Source organism: Triturus cristatus, chromosome 7 (assembly GCF_964204655.1).
Source record: "Triturus cristatus chromosome 7, aTriCri1.1, whole genome shotgun sequence".
Taxonomy (NCBI): domain Eukaryota; kingdom Metazoa; phylum Chordata; class Amphibia; order Caudata; family Salamandridae; genus Triturus; species Triturus cristatus.
Genome location: NC_140590.1, coordinates 737853252 through 737875222, shown reverse-complemented (window position 1 = coordinate 737875222; position 21971 = coordinate 737853252). Strand labels below are relative to the sequence as shown.

General features: G+C 46.1%; 1 protein-coding gene and 1 pseudogene across 7 annotated transcripts in view; one reads left to right on the top strand and one right to left on the bottom strand.

Annotated features, from left to right (window-relative positions):
• The window catches only part of RBFOX3 (RNA binding fox-1 homolog 3), a 2040484-nt gene that overhangs the window by 167281 nt on the left and 1851232 nt on the right, over positions 1-21971 (bottom strand). The window lies entirely within an intron of this gene.
• LOC146810448 (uncharacterized) lies at positions 11150-11676 on the top strand (annotated as a pseudogene).

The following is a 21971-nucleotide window of genomic DNA, read 5'->3' as shown; positions in this document are numbered from 1 at the left end:
TTCCTCTTTCTGTGTGTACTGCAGTATGCAGCGCACAGTGAAACAGGAAATAACGAGGAGAAATAAACATATGTCCCCTCGTTATGCCTCTCTGTAGTAGGCACACCTTATGGGAACAATCCCAGGTTTACTGCCTTTAGTAAATCTAGGATTGCATTAAATACCCATGTCCATGCTCCACCTATGGACCGCCTACTACAATAAGATGCAATGCAACCTGGTGCAAACTGGTGCTTTGCATTACATTTATTTACAAAGTCCGTCAAGGCGGCTCAAATCGCCCCTTGTGTGGCTTTCTAAATCCCATTAAAGGAGTTGCATTGCCTTGGGACGACTTCCGTCGCACAAGATCAGTGCAAGACCTTAGTAAATCTGGCCCGAGGCGTACAGTCGGCAGATACTCACTGCCTATCTTTTCATTATTGTTTATTTGGTTTTAAACTGAAAATATGATTCAAAGAGAGCATTAAAGAAAGGGAAAAACTGCAGTGTTACCTCACAACTACATGATGCATGGCTATAGAGATACTGTTTTATACCACATCAGCCTACCACTACATATAAACCACACCATCGACTAGGCATATATCTAATGGAATTAACCACTACACAAACACCACTGCATTTTATTAACACTTATATTAACACCATCCTTTTCCTAACCATATCACTATGCCTAAGCTTAAACCCAAAACTTATACTAACTCTTATACTCCCCTCCTAATAGCTACCCTTACTATAACTTTACTCCTACTTCCTACCAAAACCCTGAACCCAGCCTACTGTTAATCCAACTTAAGTCATAAATATAGTTATAACCCTGACTATATCCCTAACTCTAACTTTCACCCTAATGCTAACTCTACGTCTAAGTGTAACTCACACCCTGTCACTTATCCCAACAGTGTTAATATAGTTGTGTCTATGTAGTGGTGTGAGTATATGCATGTATGTGAAATGTGTTAAGTGTGAAAACAGCTTGATGGATAGCGGGATGTAATTCCAGATAATGGGGCATAAATGGAGAGGGCCTGTTGATGTATTTCTTTTTTTTCATATAATTCTTAGATTCCACTCTGATTGTGTCCTGGCTACAGGTGTACCACAAACCACAGGAGGAGGCGAGCTGGCCAGTCAGCAAGGTGGAGGCACCAGTTGTGTTGGCTTTACAGAGGATGCAGCTGGTATTGAAGATGGTGTGGACAGCCAAGGGGAACCAGTGAGGGGGTCCTATTTCTTTAGGGCCTTGGGGGTGGGGGGTGCTACAGAGCGTGGAATGCCCTTACTTGGGGGCAGTGATGAAGCTGGGAAGCCATGGAGGATGGCACTGTCACTAAATGCAGCAGTGCGAGGGCTTGAACAGTAGTCTGGAAGCTGCTTTCTGGAAGGTTACGATTTCACTTAATTTAGCAGAGACCTTGTACCAGGCAATCTTTATTTTATTGGGGATGTGTTCCTTGAAGGTGAGGTCTTCTGTCCACAGTGAATCTAATGACTTGGCACTGGGTACAAGTTGGGGTTCATGACATTGGGCCCGGTTTGGTATCCTTGTTGCTTGTTCTTTCCAAAGAGTAGGAGTTCTGTTTTGCACGGGTTGAGCTCCAGGTCGGTTGTAGACACCCTGGCCTGGATGAGGGACAGGAAGAGTGTGAGGGGATAGCTGTTTGGAGCAGAGAAGACTTCTAAACAGACAAACAGGCTGCAGGCCCATGTAATTCACAGAATTGCACCACGCACACGAGATGTTTACAGTGCTTAATTTGTAAAGTATAAGGGCCACGGCCCGATGTATTTCTTAGGAGGCCACAGTAGTTCGCACAACCCACTGTCCCTGCCCGCAACAGCCACATATTAACATCACATACTACAGGTGCAGGTTCCAGGTCATCTAACAGTGTATATATGACCTATTGCATTTATTTTTTAAGTCCATTAAATATGCTGTTCATGAGTTCTGCTCAAATATATGCAGACAGCGCTACCATGTGGCATACTGAAATAAACAAGTGCCAGGGCTTACAAATAAGTGCGGGTGCCAAGCATCTGCAAACATCGGCACAAATTAAGCGCTGATAGATGTGACATCGTACCACACACAAAGGGAAACTACTCACGCTCTCCTTACACAGCACACACACATTTACCCATTTTAGGCGATATAAGTTAGACGAACACGTAAACTAGAGGATACTCGAGCATGGAGAATGAGTGGGTGGCACACATGTGGCCTCAGAGGGAGTTCCTGGGTTTTAAATGAGTCGAACAAGATACCCACCCACCATCCATTGGGAGGCCAGTGCCTCTGGGAGACTATATCCGACACCCAACCCCCCCCCCCCCCCCTCCCCCCCTCCCCGTAGGTATCTGGGGGTAGAGAATTTAGGATGAGCATCAGCACTTGTTAAATCGAAGAGAATAATAAAAAGTGATGCTGCAATTTCCCCACAGCTCGAACTTTAGGCCACACCACAGAAAAGACCCCAGGAACGCAAGAGATCTATTGGCCAGTTTAAGGGTACTTATTATCTAGCCTCTGACAACCTGAAAACACTGGGGCGCCCAGGTGTCAAAGCCGCGGCCCACAGCCTGCAGGCATGAACCGAAGCAGGCGCATGAACCCGCCGAGATGAGGATCCTTGCCCTGCCCCGGAGCGTGTCTAGAGAGGCCGCTACAAGTGAAGTGGAAAGAAGACGCCGGCAGAGGATGCGGGCGCACAAACATGCCCGTCCCTTCAATTAGGGGAAGGCTCCATTATCCAAATGAAGCAAAGCACTCTTCTGTGAGAGGAAGTGCGTGCGGCTCGGGGAGGGGAGGGGGGCGGGGAGCCGACGGCCATCGCCAAAGTGGGGGATAACTGATGAGGTTATTATAAATCACCGCTGGAGTGGAAGGGGCCTTTCAGCTGGACGAGGAGAGATCCTCTTCAGACTCAAACCAGGGCCACATTAAGCTTTTCTGTAAAAATGCAAGAAAGCCTGACCAGCCAACCTTTCCGTAATGCGTCACAGAGGAGGCCCGGATAGCCAATCATCGATGAGGCATCGAAGAGGAGGCCCGGATAGCCAATCATAGACGAGGCATCGCAGAGGAGGCCTGAAAAACCAGTCATCGATGAGGCATCGCAGAGGAGGCCTGAAAAACCAGTCATCGATGAGGCATCGCAGAGGAGGCCCGGATAACCAGTCATCGATGAGGCATCGCAGAGGAGGCCCGGATAACCAGTCATCGATGAGGCATCGCAGAGGAGGCCCTGATGATAACCAGTCATCGATGAGGCATCGCAGAGGAGGCCTGAAAAACCAGTCATCGATGAGGCATCGCAGAGGAGGCCCTGATAACCAGTCATCGATGAGGCATCGCAGAGGAGGCCCTGATAACCATTCATTCATCGATGAGGCATCGCAGAGGAGGCGCTGATAACCAATCATCAATAAGGCATCGCAGAGGAGGCCCTGATGATAACCAGTCTTCAACGAGGCATCGCTGGTTAGTCCCAGATAACCAGCAATCCATTCCGACAGTGGATTTTTAATCTTTATCCCCGGCCAGATATACTATCTAAGTGCTCCCTGAAATACTGGTCGAGCCCACCGCGACTTATAGGGGTAGCGGTGTCCCACTCCATGAGTGGTCGCTTCACTTAGGGACATCCCATTATTTCTCCCTTCTTAATTAAAACTCTTCTTACAATCAATAACTTGGTAAGGACAATAGTGGAGTACTTTAACGTGGATTAAGCATCGCAAAGGAGGCCTGAATCACCAGTCATTCATGAGGCATCGCAGAGGAGGCTTGGATAACCAGTCATTAATGAGGCATCGCAGAGGAGGCCTGGATAACCAGTCATCGATCAGGCACCGCAGGTTAGGCCTGGATAACCAGTCATTGATCAGTGCATCTCAGAGGAGACCTGAACAACCAGCCATCGATGAGGCATCGAAGAGGAGGCCTGGATAACCAGTCATCGATGAGGCATCGCAGAGGAGGCCCTGATAACCAGTCATCGATGAGGCATCGCAGAGGAGGGCCAGATAACCAATCGTCGATGAGGCACCACAGAGAAGGCCCTGATAACCAGTCATCCATGAGGCATCGCAGTTTAGGCCTCATCGATGATGCATTGCAGGCCTAGATAACTAGTCATTGATTAGGCATCGCGGAGGAGGCCCTGATAACCAGTCATTTACGAGGCATCGCACTGGTGGCCCCGATAACCACTTATCGATGAGGCATCGCAGAGGAGGCCTGAATAACCAGTCATCAATGAGGCATCACAGAGGAGACCTGAATAACCAGTTATCGATGATGCATCGCAGAGGAGACCCGGATAACCAGTCATCGATGAGGCGTTGTAGAGGAGGCCTAGATAGCCAGTCATCGATGAGGCCTGAATAATGAGTCATCGATGAGGTATCACAGAGGATTAACGAATAACCAGTCATCGATGAGGCATCGCAGAGGCCCGGACAGCCAGTCATTGATGAGGCATTGCAGAGCCGGATAACCAGTCATCGATGAGGCATTGCAGGTTAGGCCTGGATAACCAGTCATTGATGAGGCATCGCAGAGGAGACCTGAATAGCCAGTCATCTATGACGCATCGCAGAGGAGGCCCGGATAACTATCATTGATGAGGCCTTGCAGGTTAAGCCCGGATAACCAGTCATCGATGAGGCATCGCAGAGGAGGCCTGGATAACCAGTCAATGGTAAGGTGTCGCAGGTCACACCTGGATAACCAGTCATCGATGAGGCATCGCAGAGGAGGCCTTGATAACCAGTCATCGATGAGGCATCGCAGGGGATGCCCGGATAACCAGTCATCGATGAGGCATCACAGGTTAGGCCTGGATAACCAGTCACCGATGAGGCATCGTAGAGGAGGCCTTGATAACCAGTCATTGATGAGGCATCGCAGGGGAGGCCTGGATAACCAGCCATCGATGAGGCTTCGCAGAGGAGGTCTGGATAACCAGTAATTGATGAGGCAACGCAGGTTAGGCCTAGATAACCTGTCATTGATGAGTGCATCTCAGAGGAAGCCCTGATAACCAGCCATTGATGAGACTTCGCTGAGGAGGACCGGATAACCAGACAGTCATCGATGAGGCATCGCGTGGAGGCCTGGATAACCAGTCAGTCATCGATGAGGTATCACAGAGGAGGCCTGGATAACCATTCATTGATGAGGCATCGCAGAGGAGGTCCGGATAACCAGTCATCGATGAGGCATCGTAGAGGAGGCCTTGATAACCAGTCATTGATGAGGCATCGCAGGGGAGGCCTGGATAACCAGCCATCGATGAGGCTTCGCAGAGGAGGTCTGGATAACCAGTAATTGATGAGGCAACGCAGGTTAGGCCTAGATAACCTGTCATTGATGAGTGCATCTCAGAGGAAGCCCTGATAACCAGCCATTGATGAGACTTCGCTGAGGAGGACCGGATAACCAGTCAGTCATCGATGAGGCATCGCGAGGAGGCCTGGATAACCAGTCAGTCATCGATGAGGTATCACAGAGGAGGCCTGGATAACCATTCATTGATGAGGCATCGCAGAGGAGGTCCGGATAACCAGTCATCGATGAGGCATCACAGAGGAGGCCTGGCTAACCAGTCATTCATGAAGTATCACAGGTTAGGCCTGGATAACCAGTCATTGATCAGTGCATCTCAGAGGAGGCTTGGATAACCAGCCATCAATGAGGCATCGCAGTGGAGGCCTGGATAACCAGTCATTCATGAGGCATCGCAGATTAGGCACGGATAACCAGTCATTCATGAGGCATCGCAGAGGAGGCCTGGATAACCATTCATTCATGAGGCTTCGCAGAGGAGGCCTGGATAACCAGTCATTCAAGAGGCATCACAGAGGAGTACTGGATAACCAGTCATCGATCAGTGCATCTCAATGGAGGCCTGGATAACCAGTCATCGATCAGTACATCATAGAAGAGGTCTGGATAACCAGCCGTCAAAAAAATACATCACAGAAGAGGCCTGGTTAGCCAGTTGTTGATCTGACCATTACAGAGGAGGCCTAGATAACCAGTCGTCAATGAGGATATCGCAGAGGAGACCTGGATAACCAATCGTTGATCAGTCCATCGCAAAGGAAGCCTAGAAGACCAGTCATCGATCAGGGCGTCTCAGTGGAGGCCTGGATAACCAGTCATCGATCAGTACATCATAGAAGAGGTCTGGATAACCAGCTGTTAATCAGTACATCACAGAAGAGGCCTGGATAACCAGTTGTTGATCTGACCATTGCAGCGGAGGCCTGGATAAACAGTCCTTGATTAGAGCATCGCAGAGGAGGCCTGGATAACCAGTCATTGAACAGGGCATCGCAGAGGAGGCCTGGATAACCAGTCATTGATCAGGGCATTGCAGAGGAGGCATGAATAACCAGTGATTGAGGAGGGCATCACATATGAGGCCTGTATAACCGGTCATTGATCAGGGCATAGCTGATAAGGCCGGATGCAGTGCATGGCACACTGGAGATGGACAGCCAACCATTCATCAGTGATGGTCTGGCAGGGGTGAAACGCAGATCCGTGCAGCTACTTCGGTGCAGGGCGGCCCACACTTTGCAGAGCCCCCAATTAACCCCATGCCATATGTGAGTTGTGGGAGTCCCAGCGGTCCCACACCACATTCAGCAGGGGCCCACATAATTTTCCGTTACGTCACGGAAGCCTGGATAATCAATCATCCTTCGTGCATCAAGTACAATTGCTGGATATCCACCGTTAATCTGTTCGCCGTGGGGAGAGACTGGTTATCCCTTCGTAACTAATAGTTTCAGTGCATCGTGGAGAAAAGCTGCATGAGCACCAGCTCGGGAGGAAATCATGGACAAAGTTGTGCTCCCCAGCGGTTCATCATTGCCTAGAGGAGATAGTAGAGCTAAGTAACCACCCAGGAGTTCATCATGGAGAAACCCTATTTAATCTGTTATTCATCAGAGCATCCTACAAAAGGCACGGATAAGCAGATCTTTCGCAACCTCCCACAAAGTAAGCCAAGGTAAACAGCACTTTAGAAGCGCATGTTGGGAAAAATGTATAACCAATATTTCAAAAGTGCATTGCTGCGAATGCTTGTAAAACCAACAGTTCAGCAGTGCATTGGTGAAAGGCCTTTTAAACCAACCATTGAGCAGGGCATCGGTGGAAAGGCTTTTTAAACCAACCATTGTGCAGTGTATCATAGAGAAGGCCTGGATAAGCAAAGGTTAGCAGTGCGTGGAGGAAAATGCCCGGATAGCCAACCATTTGGCAGTGGAAAAGGCCCAGATATCCAACAATTTGGCAGTGCATCATGGAGTTAAATCATTTATAATCAACTGTTCATCACAGCATGACAAGGAAAGACTGGGTAACAAATTGCTCATCTGTGCTTTCCAAATAAAGACTACTTAACCTAAGTGTGGTAAGCAATAGTGTAGGACTGGTAATCAACAATGCTGCAGTATGCCACAGATAAAGCCTGGTTACCTCCTTGTTAGCCGGCGTGCACTGAGAAATCTTGCATAGCAAACATCAGAGTGAAAGCTCGGCTCATTGACCCTTTCCCAGTCCAGCACAGAGGAGTCCTGGACAGCCAGTGGTTGAGCAGAGTTTGTAGAAAGGAATGGATAACCAATCACTTGGAGTAAACACGATGCCAGGATTCATGCCATTGTTGGGTAGAGCATCCTTGAGAAGAACTCAATAATCAACAATAAGGGAGTGAGTTGAGGAGATACACTAGCTACCCATTCGTTGGGAGCTGCCCGGATAACCAATTCATGGGGAGTGCGTTAAGGGGAATACCTATATAACCAACCATTGGGCAGTGTGCTGTAGGAAAGACCTAGATAACTAACCACTGGGCGCTGTGCTGTTTGGAAGATGTAAATAACCAAGCAGCGGGGCGTTTACTATGGAAAAGACCGACATAACCAACCATTGGGCCGTGGGGAAGACCCAAATAGCAGTTTGACATTGTAGTGGTGAGAAAGTCTTAATGAGAAGTATTCGACAACTAAAGCTTGACAACATGTTGCAGAGAAAGTATATAAAACCAGTTGTTGGATACCAGGCGCGCAACACCTATTGAACTCAAAGGGCTTCAGCCCCCCCCCCCGTCGTGTGTGGCAGCCGGGATGAGACCGCTTCCCGGGCAGACACAAAGCCGCGCCCGAGCACTTCACAGGTCTTTAAAAAGACCATTTGCATGTTAATGAGGCCTCGCTGTTGTTTCACCCCTTCTAAGAGCCCCTGCAGCTCCACTCTGCCTAGATTCAGTGCCCCCACCCCCGAAATCAGCGCCACTCTGCCTACTGTTTAAAGATTCAGCCCCACCCGAAATTTTTGCTTAGCCCCCCCCCGAAATTTGGCTCTAGTTGCGCCTCTGTTGGATACAGAATTGCGAAGAAACATGAATAATCAGTTAGGTTCCAACTGGTTAGTTAACCAAGGGGAACAACCTTTACAACGCAACTTTTACAACGCACTACCATTACAACGAAACTGTTACAACGCAAGTGGATTTACAACGCATGCCATTACAACGCAAGTCTTTAAATCGACTTGCGCTAGATGGCGTGCTAACATTACAAATAGTGTAGTTTACTATCCCAACACCTTCCCTACTGTTAAGTGGACTGGAGTTGGAATAGTAAATTACACTTTTCTAATGTTAGCACGCCATCTAGCGCAAGTCGATGTAAAGACTTGCGTTGTAATGGCATGCATTGTAAATCCACTTGCGTTGTAACAGTTTCGTTGTAACAGCATGCGTTGTAACAGCACGCGTTGTAACGTCATACATCCGTTAACCAACTGTTTGGCACTATTTTGAGGCGAAGCAACGACTGGGATAAGTGTGGCAAAAACAGACAAGGATAAGCTATTGTTTGTCATCCAGATGTCCTAGTAAACTAGTTATTGGGCAGGGAGTCAACAGCCTGGTAGTGTGCGAGGGATAAGGCCTGGAGAAGTAACGGCAGGGCAGTGTATAGAAGAGAACGCCTGAAAAGCTACAAGTCTCCCGTGGCAGCAGCCTTCACCATGAAATATGACCGTGCCTCACAATCCGCAAACAAGCTCCTTATTTGTGCATGTGCCACTTTATGACGTAGCAAAGCTCTCCTGGGACATGGTCTTTCTTTCTCGGCCTACTTTTAGTAGTCAATAAAGACTCACGTGCGATATGAATTTATCATGTATTCTCTTGAGTTGAATGATGGCAGCTAACCACACAAGTCCGGATGTGCCCAGGAGACTATATTTATTAACATTAAATTGTTTTATATAGCGCTTGCCGCCGTGCCTTCTTCACGAATACCTTGCAGCTATTCGAAGAATGAAGATAACAACAATAAACCAGCAACGGGTGGCTAAAAGTGTGCCTAAAACCACAAAAATATCTAACAACATTGAACACCAGTGCACTTTCAATGCCTTCTCTATGGAATATTAAGTTAGCGTCCACACTTCAGGAAGAACTGACTATAGATGACGCAGACAGCTGGCACTACGTCCTGCGTCAGTATTAAGTTTAACCACACCTGTGCAGCGCCACGCACATACTTTAATTATCTGGGACTCGAGTAGCAGAGTCCACATTTTGTGGCAAAAAACACATAATTTTAGTTTACTGACTGTCCCTCCTGGACAAGAGGGGTTGTGAAAGGAGTGAACATAGGCAATCAGGCAATAGGCTTTGCAGCTTGGCACCGCCTTTTTCCAAAACCGACCAGCAACATTTTGCACCAGTCACATAACATTTCGGCACAAGTGGTCTGTCGAAAATGTTATTTCATAATCGCAGGGAATCATTGCGGGTGCTTTTGTCCAGGTCCAGTTTGAAATGAATCATGGCCGACGGTGAAAGACGTGGCTGTACTGTGGCGGTTGGGGTGGGCAGTGATGCCCACTGGAGTTATCTGTTGTTTGGTGTTTGCAGTAAAAACATCGGGGGGAAATAATTAACAAAAAAAGTGGTAGGCGTATTGATTTTTTTAAAAGTGTTAATTAAAAGCCTGTTAAGACATTAAAAACGCAAAGAGTTGTGATGTAATAAAGTCAGTCACAATAAAATAATTGTGCCATTGACTAGCGGGCGCCCCATGGTGAAACGGCTAGAGGTGCGTGAGGGCCACATTTCGCAGGAATCAAGATGAGCACAGGGTGTTGCTGTCAATATGGAACCCCCAAATGATGATATAGCTAGTAATGAACAAGAGCTTAATTTGTACAGGAACCTAAGGATGTTCTTAGGAGCCAGGGACAGAAAATAGCAATGCTGCTACATAGAGGTGGGCGAGACAAGAAATGAACAGGGAGAGCCGACCAAGGGTCTGTCTGGGCTCTAACACCCCATGCACGAGCCGAGCCCTAAAATGATTTACCTTGTAGATTGTGCAACAAACATCACGTAACATATGTTGAAATCTCTTCAAAATTCAAACAACGACATTTCTTTAGCATGCAGAACCTTTTCAGCTAGTACATCAGATACCTCTGCAGTGTGAAGCACTTATTGAATGTTTTTAAACATGAAGTGGAAACAACTAGTGCACAAAGAGTAGAGGTGGGCAAGGCAACAATGGCTAACTCAGATTTTCACACTTTCAAATACCACCAACTGAGCTCAGTTAAATTAGGAAAAGGAAAATCAAGTTACTTGTTACTGCTCAGAAAAAAGCAAACTGTGTTATTTGGCGCCATAATAAAAACAAGTTACAATCAATTCCTGAAAGTAAATTAGAACAAAAAAGTAAAAATAAAAGTAATGGAGCTTTTCACTGTCTCTCCCTTCCTTCTCCTATTGCCCCCTTCCATGGCCTCCCATCTTTAATTTTGCACCTGAATAGATAGTTCCGGTGAAGACGAGGAGAGAGGACCTTTTGTGAAATTGAAAGCCCCACCCCGCTCACTAAAATCGCCCAAGACGCCATATTATCCAAGGCCAGCCCTGCATGTACTCTCGCTGCACTCAAAGAGCCTGATGTGGCTTTGTAGGTCAGGAGCTACCTTGGGGCTTGGGGTCCAGACAGCTTGATTGCAATCGTTGAAGTCTGGCCTCCCTGGTCTAGAAGGGGCAGTACATGTTGAAGACATCTTTGGAACATTAAGGCGAATTCAGGGAAGGTACATATGCCTGTGGCCGTACTATCGTACGGGCAGTCAGGGCCCCGCTGTTTTGATAGAGTCAAGAGTGGTTTTGTGATGGGATGTACGGTTGGATTGGCAGCAGGCCCCCACTGCGGGACACTTTCATGCCTAACAGGCCGCCACTAATGTTCTAGGTCTGATACCTATTTAATGGGTCTCCTGAGAAGTTTACTTGTGTGTTCCCATGAAAGCATGCAAGCTGAGGGGTGGGGCTCGGAAAACCGATGGTGCAGGATAGTGGAACATTTGGGACCTTCATGGCGATCGGCATGGGAATCCGAAATTCAAGAAATCAAAATTTACAAGAACACATCGGAACCTGCCAAATCTCATCTGGACTGGAGAATATTAAACAAATGATGCAGACATATTTCTGCACTTCCCCTCTCAATTTTGATTTTTACTTTGCCAATTCACACAATGGCGTTGTGATTAGTGAAAAGGTCTACTGTTCCCCCTATACCAAATTAATTGATCATGCCTTTACCAATTGCTGTATAGATGTTTAGGGTAGAGATGTACATTTTGTGTACTTTACAAGGTGCTACAGATGAAACAGTTAAAAAAAAATAGAAGACGTCTTTAACATATTTTTTGCAGTTTTATTTATCGACCTGAATGTAATCAAATGCTTTGCATGAGCACCAGTTGCATAACACAAGCTTAAATTGATGTTTTTTTGGCAGGGGGAGATTAAGTGGTTTGCTTAGAATCACAGTATGTTGAACCAACGCTGAGACTCGAACCTCGTTCCCCAGTTCCAAAGTCGGCATCTAGAAGCAACTGAAGACACTTTGTCTGAAATGTATCTCACATCTGTTGGCGGCAATAGGATGTGAGATACATATCAGAGAAAGAGTGTAAACATGGCCACTGTGGTGTTGGTGTAATGCAGCACCCAATGCACTTTGTCCTGCGGAGCAGGATTAGTTGGAGACCCCAGGAGGTTAAAGGTCACTGTGGAAGGGACCAGGCTCGCCTCATTTTGGGCTAGGGGGTCTAAAAGGACCCTGATCTGAGCCAGAGCCAAGCGTCTTGCTCAGACCAGGCTCAAGGTTGGAAGGGCACGCCCACCTCTCCAGCTACATCTTGAGGCTGCACTATGCCTCTTTCTTCCACCTTTCTACACTTCCTTTCTCTTTATCTCACTCTTAAACTCAGTTCGCTTCATGCTTGCTTTCTCCCTTTGTCAATGTTTAAATATCCTTCTTCCTTTTCCTTCTTTCTCCATTGCCTGCCTTTTTCTCTCTTGCTCTGGGTCAAAATTTGATGATGAAAAATAGGCACTGGTCCACAAAATGAGCGTTACCAGCACAAATTAAGCACTGAATTAACCACATTGGTTGAAAGCAATAGATTAAAGGTGTAAGGGTGCTGAGAGGCAGATTTACTCTGCTACATTTACACGGAATAATGTTTATTACCGTACAATTCCGGTGTTTTCGTTTGGACAGCACTGAGCTAACCAGCGCAAAGCACTCTGGGAGACCACATACAAATACACACTCCCGCAAAGCCTCCCATACAGGGAAAGCCTTGCTGGCGGCCAGACAACACCGACAAGAAGCCAAACCATCCCCGTCTTGGTGGCAATTAACATAACATTACCACTCGTGCCTTGCGGTGCAATCTTCCTCACGGAGCTATTATGTTTAGAGGTCACCCTATCCTAATTAAATCTCGAAGCAGGGATACTGTCTGCTCTCTCATTCCGAGACGGGTCTGTCCTCAACTGTCCTTACAAAGGTTTAAAACCCGTCAGAAGACATGCATCTGCTCCTAAGACTTGCTCCTGTGACCCAACAGCATGGGCTACATCCATCACAGTCTGTGTAGTGTCAGCGCCCCCAGCGGTGGTGCCGCTGTACAACAGCGCAGTCACAAAACAGGAAGTAGGGCACAATCTCCTGGAGGTGGGTGAGCCAGTAAATTGCCTTCGATATTAAACAAGCATTTGCAATGCAATAGGTCTCGCATTGACATTACAAATGACAATGACTCTTATTTTTGTTTTTCAAACATAAATAAAAGGCATTCTCATTTACAATGCCAATAGTTTAAACACGCATAAATGTGAGACCTATTGCATTGCAAATGCTTGTTATCCTGTGTCTCTGCTGTGACATGTATGTGACATTGGGTCTTGTCATTGTTCACGGTTCTCCTTTATTAAGGGACTAGTTGCAATCTGTGGAAATTTGACTTGTTCAATGACAGAGCTCAATAAAGAGACTTTCAATATTAACAGTTCTTCTCAATGTTTTCATTTGTATAGCTGAGATTTGTGCACAATTCACCAAGGGGGTACCGTGAGGGAATAAAGGTACCACCACTTGTTAGTTAAAGCACCTAGAATCTGCAGAAACACAGTATGAAGCGCTATGAGAAAGCATGTTGCTGATATTATTAATATGTACTGAGAGAGCTCCACGCACAATGTATGAGTTTGCTTCACCTCCTCGGGGACCAGGTGTCCGAGTTAAACTGATTGTTGTCTCGTGTAAGTGTGTGGGTGTACCCCACACACAGCTGGGAGACCTGATACACCCCTGCAGGACACTTTCATACACGAGGGAGGTCTGACATCACAGAGAGGCGGGCGGGCACTGATCACGCAGAGTGCTGGCGGAAGTGAGGGTGGCACAGGTGCATAGGCATTCTTGGGGTTCGAGGTGCTGCATGCAGCACTTTTTATATTTACACGCATAGATATTGTACACCATGACATTCATCCTGTTAATAAACATGGCTGGGACACAGGTCTGCCTCTCCCTTATAAATCTCCCTTATAAATCAGCCTCAGGTGTTAATGGTGCTGCAGTGACTCCTGTGACCCTCCCTCTCTGACCCCTCCACACGGCTGACACCTCTCGAAGGTTCTCTGAAGCGCAGATTTCACACACCAATGAATTCTGATTTCAGGGAGGACTGGGTGCTTTGGTGATTCTCACAGCTGCAGCCGTGTGGCTGTTTTTTCACTGTTTTACATAGATCGAACTCGAGCCGAAGATCTTGGAGGCTTTACACGAGCACCAGTTACATTACACCAGGACACATTCATTTTTTGTAATCACGGGGAGAATACGTGATTTGCTCAGAATCACAGGATGTTTAGGCCATGCCCAGACTCTAAGCTGGTTTTCCCAGCTCCAAAATCAGCAGCTCCACCCGCTAGGCCACACTCTCCCACATCTTCTATTACGATTCGGTCGTATTTAACAGTATGATTACTATATACTCTTCCACACTTTACCGTGATGCGGACTTTTTTCCACTCTACATGAAGCTGAATGAACAATATTCAGAGGCCTGTTTGTGCACACAGTGGGGAACAGCACTAGTGTAATGTGCACACGCAACACCTCACTCAAGTTCGCACAGACACATAATTTTCAGTGACAAGACGTGTCCACTTCTCACGTGGTCACACATTAAACCACGCACTCTGCCTCTGCCCCTGTACACATTCCCGCATACCTCGGAACCCCCCTCCCCCCACTCAGTCTGCACGTGAATGGACGGGTCTGAAGCTTCCAGGGGTTTCCCACGCTGAAGCCCAGTCACAGACTGATCGACAATGTGAGGCAGAGTCCGACCGAGGAACAGCTGCAGATAGAGGGAAACAATAGATGGAATCTGAGGAGGAGGCTAGAGAGAGGCAATGGACGATTGTGAAGAAGGGACCTGGGGGAGCAATGGACGGAATGTGAGGAGGGGACAATGGACGGAATGTGAAGAGGGGGCTATAAGTGGGTAATGGATGGAATGTGAGGAGGGGGCTAACGAGACGTGAGAGAGGCAGTGAAAACAAGCCCAGCCAAAGCGGGCCGCTCTGAAAGAAACAAACACAGCCAAAGCGGACCGGGCTCAAAATGAAAATAAAAGAGTGCTTACGGCCTTTTAAAGGAGAGTGTGTGAAGCCGCAAGTAAACGATCCAGTCCAGGTGGGCGGGGAAAAAAGTGGACAAGCTGGTAACCAGGAGGGACAAAAATGCCTCCAGGCCAATCATAACACCCTGTTTAGCATAATAGGTGACGCAAAGTGATGCCCACCAAGGGGAAACACGGGCGGAGCGCAAAGTGAACTTCTGGAACCGTATTGATTAAAGAAGCCCTCGCATGGCGAGAGCAGCGCATGCGAGCGGCGTGACTTAACAGACTCTGCAGCTGGCGGAACTCCGCGGAGTGTGGCAGAGTTTTACCAGCACTTCACGAAGTTCCGCAGAGTAAAACTCTGCAAACTCTAGGCCTATTCTTTTGAGAGAACAGAGGGAAACAACCATCTGCATGTAAGCCATCACCAACCCAGGCCCAAAGTCTGAATAATTCCAGTATAAACTGTATCACTCAATGGAACACAATGGAACAGCACGATTTGGAAAATACTTCACACATCCAGATCAACAGTCTGGTGAATTCTACTACTGTATGTAATTTGAGGGATCGCAGGGAAACAGCACTACATATGACACCATCACACATCCTGACCTAGTGTTCTGAGACTTTCAGTGTGTCACTTGATGTAATATAGGGAAACACCATGCAGGAGAACAAGCAGATGCCAAGAGGCTGCTGCTGGTCGAGTGGTGATGACAAGGGGAGCAGTAAAAATGAAACAATCGTTTGCAAACGCAATAGGTCTAACTTTGGCAAGTGCTCATTGTCTTTATTTATTTTTACAAGCAAAGACAATAAAGGTTACAATTTGAAAAGTGAATAAAAAGTATAGTAAAATGAAATGGAAGAAGAGATTGGTCTACCACGCACAGCTGTAAACAATGAGACTGGAGAGTAACCTCATACATTTACCAGTAAGCACTGACTCTCTGAGGGTAGCCTCACATATCCAGCTCTAAACACTGAAACTAACCACATCCATAGCTGTAAACAATGAGACCGGAAAGTAACCTCACAGATTCACCTGTAAGCACTGACTCTGCGAAAGTAACCTCACAGATTGACCACACTGAAACTAACCACACCCATAGCTGTAAACAATTAGACTGGAAAGCAACCTCACAGATTCACCTGTAAGCACTGACTCTCTGAGAGTAACCTCACATATCCAGCTCTAAACACTGAAACTAACCGCACACACAGCTGTAAACAATGAGACTGGAAAGTAACCTCACAGATTCACCTGTAAGCACTGACTCTCCGGGAGTAACCTCACAGATTGACCATACCGAAACTAACCACACACATAGCTGTAAACAAGGAGACTGGAAAGCAACCTCACAGATCCACCTGTAAGCATTGATTCTCAGAGAATAGCCTCACATATCCAGCTCTAAGCACTGAAACTAACCACAAACAAAGCTGTAAACAATGAGACTGGAGAGTATCCTCACAGATTCACCTGTGAGTACTGACACTCAGAATAGCCCCACATATCCAGCTCTAAGCACTGAAACTAACCAAACACATTGCTGTAAACAAATAAGACTGGAGAGTAACCTTACAGATTCACCTGTAAGCACGGACTCAGAGTGGCCTTGCATATTCAGCTCTAAACACAAACTAACCAAACACATAGCTGTAAACAATGAAACTGGAGAGTAACCTCACAGATTCACTTGTAAGCATTGACACTCTGAGAATACCCTCACATATCTAGCGCTAAACACTGAAAATAACCACACACAGCTGTAAACAATAAAACTGGATAATCTCAGAGATTCACGATACTGAAACTAACCACACACAGCTGTAAACAATGAGACTGGAGAGTATCCTCACAGATTCACCTGTGACCATTGACACTCAGAGTAGCCACACATATCCAGCTCTAAGCACTGAAACTAACCACACACAGCTGTAAACAATGCAACTGGAGAGTAACCTCATACATTTACCTGCAAGTACTGACTCTCTGAGAGTAGCCTCACATATCCAGCTCTAAACACTGAAACTAACCACACCCATAGCTGTAAACAATGAGACCGGAAAGTAACCTCACAGATTGACCTGTAAGCACTGACTCTGCGAAAGTAACCTCACAGATTGACCACACTGAAACTAACCACACCCATAGCTGTAAACAATTAGACTGGAAAGTAACCTCACAGATTAATCTGTAAGCACCGACTCTCCAGGAGTAACCTCACAGATTCACCTGTGAGTATTGACACTCAGAATAGCCTCACATATCCAGCTCTAAGCACTGAAACTAACCACACGCATTGCTCTAAACAAATGAGACTGGTGAGTAACCTTACAGATTCACCTGTAAGCACTGACTCTCTGAGAGTAGTCTTGCATATTCAGCTCTAAACACAAACTAACCAAACACATAGCTGTAAACAATGAAACTGGAGAGTAACCTCACAGATTTACTTGTAAGCACTGACTTTCTGAGAGTAATCTCACATAACCAGCTCTAAGCACTGAAACTAACCACACACAGCTGTAAACAATAAGACTGGATAACCTCACACATTCACCATACTGAAACTAACCACAAGCATAGCTGTAAACAATGAGACTGGAAAGTATCCTCACAGATTCATCTGTGACCATTGACACTCAGAGTAGCCACACATATCCAGCTCTAAGCACTGAAACTAACCACACACAGCTGTAAACAATGCAACTGGAGAGTAACCTCATACATTTACCTGTAAGCACTGACTCTCAGAGTAGCCTCACATATCCAGCTCTAAACACTGAAACTAACCACACACACAGCTGTAAACAATGAGACTGTAGAGTAACCGCACAGATTCACCTGTACACATTGACAGTCTGAGCATAGCATCCCATATCGAGATCCAAACACTGAAACTAACCACACGCATAACTGTAAACAATTAGACTGGAGAGTAACCTCACAGATTCACATGTAAGCATTGATTAGAGTAGCATCGCATATCGAGCTCTAAACACTGAAACTAACCACACGCATAGTTGTAAACAATGAGACTGGAGAGTAACCTCATACATTTACCTCTAAGCACTGACTCTGAGGGTAGCCTCACATATCCAGCTCTAAAAACTGAAAATAACCACACACACAGCTGTAAACAATAAGACTAGATAGTAACCTCACAGATTCACTTGTAAGCATTAATACTCTGAGAGTAGCCTTGCATATCCAGTTCTAAACACAAACTAACCAAACACATAGCTGTAAACAATGAAACTGGACAGTTATCTCACACATTCAGCTGAAGACATGGACACTGGAGTGTATCTCGTGATTCCACTGTTAACATGGACTCCCAACAATATCCTTAGACATCCAGCTGTAAACACTGACAATGGAGAGTAACCTCACATGTTCTGCTGTAAACCTTGTCACTACAGTGTAACCTCACAAATTCAGCAGTATATATTAGTATTTGAATACATCCTCATGCATCTAGATGTAAGCACTAACATAGGAGTGTACCCTCAAACCTTTAGCTGTCTATTGACACTGCGAGTAACTTCATACATTCAGTTGCAAATGTTGCCACCAGAGTGTAGCCTCAGAGATGCCGTTGTAAACATTAGCACTAGAAAATGTCCTCATGCATTTGGCTGCAAACAATGGAAAATACCCTCAAACATCCAGCTGTAAACTTACACTGGGAGTAACCCCACACATTCACATTCAGTTGTAAACATTGACACAAGAGCGCAGCCTCAGAGATGCAGCTGTAAACATTAGCACTAGAAAATGTCCTCAATCATCTGGATGAAAACACTGACACTAGAAAGTTTCCTAGAACCTCCAGCTGTAACCTGACACCAAGTACCCCGGCACATTCAGTTGTAAACATTGACACCAGAGAGTAGCCTCAGAGATGCAGATGTAAACATTAGCACGAGAAAATATCCTCATTCAGCTGGATGCAAACACTGGAAAGTACCTATTGCGTCCTCCCCAGCCCTAGAACACACAAATGAACACGCCACATACAGAGCTGTGTAACACATGTCTGTATTCTTCAACATGCAACGGTTAACAGAACGCACTACGTCATAAACTTTATTGACCACACCCAGACGCATACAGATACCTCCCAATTGATGACGTAACTATGTAAAGAGTCCACTGAGGCCACCAAGGGTCCTAGTGCACATGATCACATGACACTACAGTACCCTCAAACCTCCAGCTGTAAACTGACACAGAGTTACCTCACAATTTCAGTTGTAAACATTTCACACCAAAGTGTAGCCTCGGAGATGCAGTGTACCATTAGAACTAGAAAATGTTGTCATTCATCTGGATGCAAACACAGGAAAATACCCTCAAACCCCCAGCTGTAAACTGAAACTGGGAGTAACCTCACACATTCAGTTGTAGACGTGGACACCAGAGTGTAGCCTCAGAGATGCAGTTCTAAACATTAGCACACAAAAATGTCCTCATTCACCCGGATGCAAACACTAACATTAGAAAGTACCCTCAAACCTCCAGGTGTAAACTGACACTGGCTGTAACCTCACATATTCAGTTGGAAACACTGACACGTATCCTCAGAGATGCAGCTGTAAACATCAGCACCAGAAAATGTCCTCATTGATCTGGCTACTGACTGCAAAGTACCCTCACATATTCATCTGCAAACATTAACACTGCAGAGCAACCCCACACATCCGACAATAAATGCTGACACTGGTATAGTAGGAGATGGCTTGTGTCAAACAAACTCCTTACAGTGCTCCAGCAGTGCACCGACCCCACACAATGTAACAGAGATAGATAGACCCACTGCATCTGCAGATTATTTTTTAAAAGGTTTAATAAAATTAGCCCTCAAGTAATAGGCGCTATAACTTTTTAATAACCGGGGTAGGAATCACTTAATTAATAATTGCCTTCTTTGATTACCATGGGAAAATTGCCAGGCCTGCTCACGCTCCATATCCTAGAAATGGTTAATTAATCGTCCACAGCGGAATATTTTGATCCACGTTTTCCGCATTTTCATTAAAAGATATTATCGTTATTAATGAGGCATGGTTTTCATTTACCAAATGAGACAGGATATTAAGCATTATGTCCACAGCAGCGACCACAAAGGCGATGCAAGGCGCTAGTTGAAGCGGCTGGACCTTGGCAGAGGTGTCTTGAGTGAACAGGTATATTAGTGAGGGACGGCAGGGACACGTGATCGGGCGCATAGGGACACCTGGACATGAGGCCAGGGAGCAATGAGAAAGGTCTGGATAAACACAAGCACAGAGCGTGGGGACACATTGAGTATCAACAATGACTTGGTGCCCAGGATCACATGGAGACAAAGCCAATGTGGATAGTGTTGTATGCAGACGACACTCAGATCATGATGTCAATCCCCAAGAACTCATGCTAAATAGCAGAGAATGTCTTACGCTGCATGACCAAAGTGGCAGAATGGATGGCATGTAATTTTCTAAAACTTAACGGGTAAAAGACAGAAGTGATGATCTTTGGCCCAAGGCCATCAAGCTGGAACAGTAGCTGCGCGCCACACTCCTTAGGAACCTGTCCTACCCCGGGGAAAAAAGGCCAAGAACCCTGGAATACTGATAGACACTGAACTCAATTTTAATGTCCAAATAAATCGTACTATGACCACCTGCACCTGGATTATAAGGATGCTTAACAAAATGTTCCCATTCCTCCAGCGGTCTGCTCGTAAGCAGGTCGCCCTCGCCCTGGTAATGTCCAGACTTGATTACTGCAACTCACTGTATCTGGACTCAAATAAGAACAGGCAGATAGACTCCAGGTGGTGCAGAATGCGTTGCCGAGACTTGTTCTGGACATACCCAGGGGTCAGTCTGCTGTGACAGGACTGGAGACCCTTCACTGGCTCACAATTAACAAGCCCATCAGCTTTAAATCTCTCTACATGGTACACAACGCCCTTCACCTCCTATACCCAACAAGATTGAAAACAATGTTTGGCTGGTATCTCCCAGGTAGACTCCTTTGTTCTTCACTTCAACTACAGCTCACGGTACCGAGAACCAAAAGAAATAAATGGGGTGATAAGAGTGTTTTCTACGGCCACGAGCAAACTCCGGAAGACCCTTCCACAAAACATAAGGGCCATCCCTCATCTCTTGCCCCTCAGGAAGGCTCTTAAGAGAAGTTTATTCTCCTTGTAGTTACCTTCTGTTTCTGGAGTAATAGTGGGTTTTTCCGGATGGTGATCTATAGCGCCTTGATGCCTTTGGGTAATTGCTGCGCTTTATAAATTTAAAATCAGTCAATCAATCAATGTACAGCCGTAAGGGAGGTGGAAACAGGGGCGCAATGGCAGTGTATACAGGGACACCGGACAAACAGAGACTTAGGGACAGTCGCTGCAGGGACACAAAGCCAAGGTTACTGGGCATATGCTCTAGGGACATAGGGATACAAGTGAAGGGCACACAGGGTCTTGGAATACAGATACACAGAGCACGGGTACAAAGGTCCTCAGGACGAAAGGGCACAACTCCGCTTTAAGTATGAACAAGGGCAATACCCTGAAACAGACACTCACAGTCCCTGACGGAGAGACAAATCGATAAAAGAGCAAAACACATGCAAATTAAAGAAAATCCTGGAAGGTGTGAAACTTTACACAAAGGCAAACAAGAAGTTCCCTCGCCTCTCATACTGAAACATTATTTGTCATGTACATCCTACCAGAGAGTATGTTTCAAATGGAAGGACAGCAAATATTCTTCAAAACTCCCACCCCATTTCTAACAATCACACTGTGGATACATTTACACGTTAGAAAGGCATGCCTAACTAGAATAGTATGTTTGGCAATCATGTATTTGATTGCATTTTTTTAAGGGGTGACAGAATTTCGCCGCCATGTTTAACTAAGTT